General features: G+C 38.3%; 1 pseudogene across 1 annotated transcript; it reads left to right on the forward strand.

The window, feature by feature from the left end:
- Positions 1-2,186: 2,186 nt before the first annotated feature.
- LOC146520355 (G2/M phase-specific E3 ubiquitin-protein ligase-like) lies at positions 2,187-8,154 on the forward strand (annotated as a pseudogene). The gene is made up of 12 exons (XR_014873791.1): positions 2,187-2,354; positions 2,618-2,924; positions 3,586-3,668; positions 3,840-3,892; positions 4,115-4,157; positions 5,320-5,390; positions 5,592-5,681; positions 5,798-6,108; positions 6,224-6,402; positions 6,684-6,845; positions 7,389-7,603; positions 7,703-8,154. The product of XR_014873791.1 is annotated as a G2/M phase-specific E3 ubiquitin-protein ligase-like (transcript).
- Positions 8,155-8,867: the final 713 nt, after the last annotated feature.

Here is an 8,867-nt window from a genome sequence, read left to right on the forward strand (position 1 = left end):
ACTTGTAATGTAGCCTGGCTAAATTAACCAGCCCAGAACAGAGATTATCTTTGGGGTTCTTTTAATCTGAATGATAAAGTAAGCGCTCAGAAGAAAATAATAAAGGTTGTAAAAATAAAGAAATAAAATTGTTACAGACAGTTCTTATCCAGTAACAGCTTTGTGCACTGGTAACCCACTGCTACCCCAACTTTATCAGCATCTGGAACTCAAGGACGTCTAGCGTCATTTTGTGTCTGATATAAACCCATACATAAACAAAATAAACTTAGCAGTGCAAAAATAACTGTAGTGGCTTCTCCTGCTAAGATACAGAGCCAAGATCAAACAGTTAACAAGGTACATTTCCCTCTTACCCACAGAGATAGTATAATACAAGTGGGAACTCAAATACATACAGTGCATTAATTCAGCAGAAAACGGAATATAGATCCCTCTGAGATGAACGGCGAAGTTGGTTGCAGCAACTCCTGGTGTCTTAACTGTTGCACACTTTGCATTCAAAACAGATCACGCAGCGAAAAAAGGCATTGCACACCCACATAAAACCAATGCAAGCTAGCACTCCCGTGAATGTCTCTGTAGATCCCCATGATCCCTTGCGCTCTCAGGGGTACCCCAAAAGAAAGAGCGCCATCCAGTGGCATGTCCCATAATATCGAACTTCCACCTGGCTACATTAAAGTACACTGAGAGAGGGAGAGAGAGCTTTGCAGGAAGTGCGATTTTATCGTGGTGGAAGCAAAACAACAAAAGTAAGAGGGAATGCATGACGATGTTTATATGAAGCGAAATGTGAAGCTTAGTTTTGATCTTCTTTTGCTGCTGGTTCAGTGCATTTTGATTGGAGAGGGATGAAACCTGCAGCTTCAGAATCTAGCGCAAAGCGTGGACCTGACCTGCATCAGAATCAGTAAGGTGTCGGCTTTCAGCCCCGACGGCGTGTCCTTGTACGTGCCATCGGGTGAGAAAGCCGACATCTCATTGATTTGTGTTTACGTCTTTTTCCGTTTACCTGCTCTCATTTATTGTTTTAGCTGTTTGGTGTTTGTTAAAATAGTTTTGTGAGGTTTAACCTGAGATTCTGGCGTTTCTTACGGTGGCCCTGAAGTGCAAATCACACCAACAAATTGCTAAACACAACAACAAAATTGAGAAACACAAATACAAATGGAGAATCACAAAACAAAATTGAGAAGCACAAAAACAAAATTGAGAAGCACAAAAACAAAACTGAGAAGCACAAAAACAAAACTGAGAATCACAAAATCAAATTAAGAAGCACAAAAACAAAATTGAGAAGCACAAAAATCAAATTAAGAAGCACAAAAACAAATTGAGAAGCACAATTACATTAAGAAAACCGGAAAGGGTAGGTACCAGTCGGCAACAGGAGACATCACTGATTGGATGTCCGCGCTGTTCGTCTTTGGAACCGGAAGTTACTCTGCCTGTAGCGCATTTCGTTTGAAGAAGAACGGCGGAATGTTTTGTCCTAGCTGTGGGAAAAAGCTGGCGTGGCTTTATCACGCATCTTGCATCTGAGACACTTCACTCCCATTGAGTAAGTTAATAAGCATAATTGTTATTTATTGATTTATTAGCCTAGCGTTAGCTGTTTCCAGACCATAGCAGACCAGAGGGCTGTTCCAGTAAGCGAGCTCAGAAAATCGAGGCTCATTTGAAAATGCACGCAGCTGTCAAAATGACTGCTCAAGACCTTTCTAGTAGTGAAGGTTTGAGGGCAGTTCTAGTGTTAACAAACCTCGCAGCTAGGGTGCCACGGACCAGACTTGTCCACAAGCATATTGCATAATGAATGAGCAGAAAGACTGCAGGTTAGCCTCGTTCCTGGAACCGAATTTGGGGCAATCGAGCCTGGATTTTCAGAGTGAGCCTGGCTTTTGGGATTAGCTTGCTTCGTGGAACAGTCCTCTGAGCATTTCCACAACTGAAACGATAATAAATTAGTTCATTTATTATGTTTGGTTAACTTTAGGAACTAACACTATTATGTGTCTATACATTAAAACTTACTGGTGTAGAATTGTATTGGTCAATAGTATCAGTTGCATTGTCATTCCTTGGAAGAAATTTTCTAGTGAGATAAATTCAGTGTTGTCATTATTTGCGTGTTGTGTGGACAATGGAATGTCACATGAATGAATGTCTTTAATGTGTGACATTGTAGTACATTTTTCCTTTGTTTCCCTTTAGCATCACAGACTACCTCAAACTGCCCGACTCCAACCTTCAGCACCTTCATAGAATACAGAAAAAAGAAAAATGAAAAGAGGCAAAAGTTTTCTGAAGGGAGGAAGGGCTTGAAGAAAAAGGAAAAAAGAAAGGTTCAGGTAGTTTGGCTAGCTCAGTCTGAAAACAAGTTGAGGTTAATTTTCTAATGACATTCTTTTGTTATTCCTTAGGGGAGTTGTGTAAAAAATGTTCAGTTTAGTAAAGCTATCCAGAATAAGAAGAATTGTTTACGAGTAATTGTACATTTAGGTTGTCAGGAAGATCCCTCTTTTGCAGTTAATAAATATTCAAGTTTGAATAGATCTGCTTAGAGTCATATTAGTATCTACTTGGCCCATTGTTCATGTCTTTTTCCTTACAGATAAATGTCGGCTTGATGACCATTAAAAAGGGTGGTTTGAAGCCATACCGTGGAAAAACTATTTTCCTAACAACAGACCCTGACGCTACTGCCACAAGTCTGCTCAATCAAGCTGTTAAAAAAATAAAGGACTTTAACAAAGATCTAAAAGATGGACCTTTCCTACTTCTGTATCCGGATGGCACTGAGGTCATTACTGTCCCTGGAACACAAAGACCATTTACACTTGAGGCTTATAAGGCTGAAGTTGGCAAGCCTTATCAAAGAATCACTGTTTTCATCTGCTTGAAGAGTGACTTTGAAGATGGTAAGCTGCCAATGTTTGTTTGGATTTTGACACACATTCCCTTAGTTTCAACAACTGCTAATTTTGAAATTGTGAAATGATAACATTACGCATAAAGCACCCAAGTCAATAGCATACCTACATTAAAATGGTGAATGGCCTGTATTTGATATAGCACCTTCTATGGTTCTACAACCCCCCCCCCCCCCCCCCCCCCAAGACACTTCACAACAAAACCAGTCATTCACCCACACACATTCACACACTGCTGGTGATTAGCTACAATGTGGACACAACTGTCCTGGGACTCACTGACTGAAGCAAGGCTGCTGTACACAGATGCCACCTATCCCTCCCACAACCACCACCTGGCACGGAGGGTGAAGTGTCTTGCCCAAGGACACAACGACTGCGACAGACTGAGCAGGGCTCAAACCTTAAACCTTTTGATTACAGGGCGGGCTTTTAACTCCTCTGCCACCATTGCTCCCTAAATTAGCTTGTATATGTTATGTTTCTTCCTGGAAACATGAAATTCAGCCATTTTTGGATCTACTGAGTCATGAGTTTTCAATGCTAACTTTATGCCTTTCGTATTAATCTATTATTGATGATCAAATAAAGTTTCATACATTAGTATGAATTTAGTTAGCTTAGCTTGATTTGTTTTCATGTTTTGTAGTTGGAGAAAACTCAGACTTGTCTGACTCTGACCCAGAGATTGTTATTAAAAGGCCCTCTGAGTTTGATCTTGCTGATACACTGGTAAGTACAATTTTAATTTTTTTATAGAGTTTTCTTGTTGTTTAGCCACCACCATTTGCCTCAGTTCAGTAAAACAGTTAATAGTTATATGTGAAATACATTTTGTGTGTGTGTGCGTGCTCGCGTGCGTGTGTTTGTTTGTTTGTTTGTTTGTTTGTTTGTTTGTTTCAGCCATGGGAACTTCAACATGAAAGCAGTCCTTTACAGAAAGCGGCAGAATATGAGTAAGTGATATTTTAAGAACATGTAATCTTTTACTGTTTTTTGCCTACACTTTGTATTAATGAGATATACACTTTTGTCATTCATTCTGTATATGGTTTTTGGAACATGGACTACATAATACTTGTATTGCTTGTTTCTTAATCAAGATGCTTAAATATTTTCAAAGTGTCAATTAATATTTTCACAGTACACAACAATAATGCTTTTCTTTGTTCTCTAAGGAAGGGTGCTGGGGATCTTGTGCTTGCTAATGAAGTACAACAGGTAAAAAACTATTTTATTAGTAAAACAGTGCAGCAGACAATCTCCACCGCCTTTACTTTGCAATTAGATAACGATTCACTGTTTGCTTATTACATTCATTGTTATTATACAATGCATTTCACATCCTCAATTTTCATACTATCAATAGATTATAACATCCACCCCTTAAAGGTACAATAAGTCATACTACATGAAATAATCACAAAGCAGTCTAATGTCTCAATCATGTTGGAAGGAAGGTTACATTGAAACTAACTGTGTATGACTCGTCTTTGTCATCTAGAATCTTCTGGCGCTGATCCGTAGCCATGAAACTCATGGAACGGGAGGAGGGAGAGTCACTCGTTTGTTTATAAAGATAGACTGCAGTACACAAATTTGACCACAGGATGTTCTTCTTATTTCATTCTTACTTATTGTACCTTTAGATAATCTATTGGGATAGGGAACCTAAGGTACATCCATCTACTTCATGGGTCCCCTACTGCTAAAAAAATAGGAGTCTATGAGCCAATAAAAATTATTTTATGATCCCGTTTGATGTGTGCCATGGATTTAAAATATGATGTCCGTGAAGTATATAAACACATTTTGATGCCAAAAAGTGCTTAAGCGACAGGTGGCAAAGGTTATTTTAGGTTTTGTTTGAAAAGACGTGGCGAAATGTAAATGTTCGTCTCACAAAATTGACATCATCGAACCAGACACAGAGAAGAGGAAAAGCTTAGTTTTGTTTAGCGAGCTTCGAATCCTTCTTCCAGGAGGATGTGGAGAAAACCACTATAAATCTGGCCATGTGATAATTAGCAGCTACGCTGGGGGAGAAAAGCTTCTGAGGCGACGTCATATTTGCGACATCTGACTTGTAGTCATTTTAATGACGAATTTTTACAAGCTAACAAATCTCAAATTACATTACAGACATAGTCGAAACACAATTATTTATTATTTAAATTGAAGTACAACATATGTGTGATTCAGAGAGTAAGGCAAAGCAGACCAGAAAATAACTTTTATAGCTCCATTCACTTCCATTCATTTTTCTTTTGTTCAGGGACCCATGAGCAGACCAGAAGGGGAGGAGACTTAGGCTCCCTATATTAAAATAATTATCAATTGGTCAAATATGAATTTTCATTCATCCTCATTTCTGTATTTCCAGGTCATAGATTTGGAAGAAGAAAACGATACAGGCACTACTGAATGCCTCACTGTCGAGAGCTCCTGTTACAGGTGCATTGTATCTTGAGTAATTATTCCAGAGGGTTGCACAAAATATATACACACAATTATTATAAATGTATGTAGTTTGACTCTTTTACATTAGATTCTTCAGAAAAAAAAATAGTAGAATCGTTCTATAAAACTGGAACTGCATGTTTATGCATTTGTCTTTTTGCATCTACACTTTGTGTACATGTTTTCACTCTGCAGAAACTACACACAGCTGTTTGAACCGATTGTGATTGATGATGAAGATCCTACTCCTAACGAAGCCAAAGCTGAGCCCCCAGAAGAACCTGTGTTAGTAATTTAAACATTTGAATCCAATTAACCGCCATCTTGTTCTGTACAAGACATCATGCAATCATGAGAGAAGTATATACACCTTTAAAAAATAAGTTTCCCTTTTTTTTTAGAGACACCAATTTGCAGGCACATGAAATTATTGCAAATTTGGCACTAGAACTTGACCACAAGAAGGTCAGCAGGTTCAATATATCAAGGTCAGCTGTATGGGATGGAGCTGTTAGAGGATTTCGACGCAGCACATACTCTGACAACTACAACATGTTCATCAAGTTTAATGATGATGCTGGCAGCTTTGAAGAAGGTTTGGATACAGGTGGCCCGAGGCATGAATTCCTCACACTTCTTATGGGCAGTCTGAGAAATCGCCCCATCTTTGATGGACCTCCAGAGAGCCGTTATCTTGTATATAATTCAAGAGGTGGATGTTTTCTCCGTAATTATTACAATGGAAATTTTAATAAAAATTGGCTTATTTTTTTCATTAGCATATTTAATAGCAATTAACCATGATAATTATGTGCCATGTATAACAGCTGCCAGGCAAGATGAGTACTTTTTAGCAGGAAAGATGATCGCTGTATCCATTGTGCATGGGGGACCAGCACCACATTTCCTCTCCAAGAACCTGGTCAACCACATCACAGGGAATCAGAGTTTCAGCACCACTGTAGAAGATGTGCAAGATGAGGAGATCACAAAAGTTCTACATCCGGTAGAAAATTACCTAGTCTCAGGGAATGGGTTTACTTAGAAGACACTTGGGGCCAGTTTAAAAGATTTAATCAGGATAAAAGTTATCCGGGTTGGATCATATCTTGAAAGTAGGTTCAAGGTAGATTCTGTAATCTGAAAGGACAGATTTGCACCTCCCAACAACACATGTGAAATAACAAATTGATTATTTTTTTTTAATCCAATGTTTGAATGAATCGTAAAAGTAGTGAAAATTATATTTTTGTTTTTCTTACAGTAAACCTTTTTTTATATATATAGGTCCTGAAAGCTGAATCAGAGGAGTCTTTGCATAATCTTATTTTGCAAAACAGCACAATCTTCCAAACTGCTGGATGACGTCAAGCCTTGTGAGAAACAAGCATTTGTGGAGGAGTACCTCAGATGGTACATCCTTGAAAGAAACCAAAGTGTCATTCAACGGTAAACTCATTACTCCTTTTAAATTCAGGATGGCCAGTTGCTCATCACAGCAGCCACTGACATTTTCAGACCTTCAGATGTATATGAAAAAACTGATTCAGTAGCATCCGTGTGATCTGATGAACAACAAGTTAATTCCTGAGCCACTGTCGCACGCTATTAACCTTTTGACACTAGAACTCTAATTTAGTATACATTTATTGTTCACAATGACCCATAATAATCATAGTCATGCAACATGATTCATTTTTCAGTTACTTATAAAAAGAGGTGATCCCTTGTTTGACACACTTGTTTATTCCAGTGTGAAAGCACTATTTTTTTTTTAAATGCTGAAATCCCAATGAGCTCTTCTTTTTTTGCTGTCACAGTTAATTTCTGAGCACTATGAATTGTTTTTGTGTATGAGTGATTCTATGCATTTGAAATCTGTCCAAATTTATAATGAAAGATCTAGTAGGTAAAGACATTTAAACACAATTTAGAAGACTGCAATAGTTATAGCTATAAACCAATTATTAGTTATTTGTCTATCCTTTGCAGATTTAAAGATGGACTGGAAAGTCTGAATTATTTAAGTGCACTGCAACAATATTCCAGTGTGCTGGCCCCACTCCTATGCTTCTCTGCCAAGGCCCTGACTGCTTCAGAACTGGAGAGCATGTTCAGACCAGATCTCAGCCCAGCAGGAAGCAACAAGCGGCATAAGGAGGTCCTAACACTTGGCTTTTGGGCAGATTATCTCCTTGATTGTGAAGGTTTGAATGGCAGTTTTTATTTGTTTATAGTTTTATGAAAGGAGAGGTAAGGAAATTAATTTTCTGTAATGTACTACAGTGTTTACTTTCTTCTTTCAGAGAAGGCAATAGCAGTGTGTCTGGAAGATTTGATGATGTTTGCCACAGGGCTGACGGCAGTTCCACCGGCAGGAATGACACCACCACCATGCATCCAGTTTTTAAGTGATTCGCCTTTTCCAGTTGCAAACACCTGTGCAAATACTCTGAAGCTACCCATCTGTGACTCATACAGCATCTTTAAGGCCAACATGGACTTTGGAATTCAAAATGCTCCAGGATTTGGATGTTCTTAAATCAGCAAGGTCATCAAGTTACAGTTACTGAGTTACCCTGTTAGGTTCAGCTGCTGTTGGCACACTACTTAACACATTCATGTGACAAGCAACTTCCATATTGTTAAACATTTAGTTGTTTTAGTTGTTTTTTCTGAATATTGTGTATGTTGGAAAAGTGACAGAAATGCTGGACACTATTTGTAAATGGTTTTATTAAAGAAAATTTTAAATGTTTCCTTGTGGTTAAATGTTAATATTTAAATCCATGCCAGTTGCTGTATATTATGAACAATATTATATTCAATTTAGCAAGAGGGAAAGGAAACACTACTAACATTAAAAAATGAAGGAAAAACAGAAGGGCTGGAGCACTCAAGTAAGTCCAAAGGTTTTATTAGGTGCAAAAAAAGGAAAGAAACTAATGTTTCGACACCGTGTGTGTCTTCGTCAGAGTAACTCTGACAAATGTCATTACAAACTGAAGTTCAGTTGGTATCTAAAACCCAGCTATGTCCTTCAGGGCCAAATACAGTTCTGTGGCCGATTCCCAGTCTTGTGGCTGCTGCAGTGTGTTTTGTTGTACAGCCTGTTGTAAATATTCCTCAATGTTTGGATCACCACACAATCCAACCGGTAGCCCCTCCTCGGGAAACACATCCAGTTCCCTCTCCTCAACAGCAAATCCACAGTCTCTTGAACCATATCTGCAAAATGAAAATAGAACAGTGAAGGATTTTTTGCTGACAATATGGAACTATATAAATCAACACATGCAGTGACATGTTATAAACTGCTCTATCATACTTATGTGTAAAATTATGAATATATATTAACCAACTTAAGCAATAACATTACTTAAGCAATAAATGCTCAGAGGACTGTTCCACGAAGCAAGCTAATCCCAAAAGCCAGGCTCACTCTGAAAATCCAGGCTCGATTGCCCCAAA

The sequence above is a fragment of the Neolamprologus multifasciatus genome, chromosome 4 (assembly GCF_963576455.1).
Source record: "Neolamprologus multifasciatus chromosome 4, fNeoMul1.2, whole genome shotgun sequence".
Taxonomy (NCBI): Eukaryota; Metazoa; Chordata; class Actinopteri; order Cichliformes; family Cichlidae; genus Neolamprologus; species Neolamprologus multifasciatus.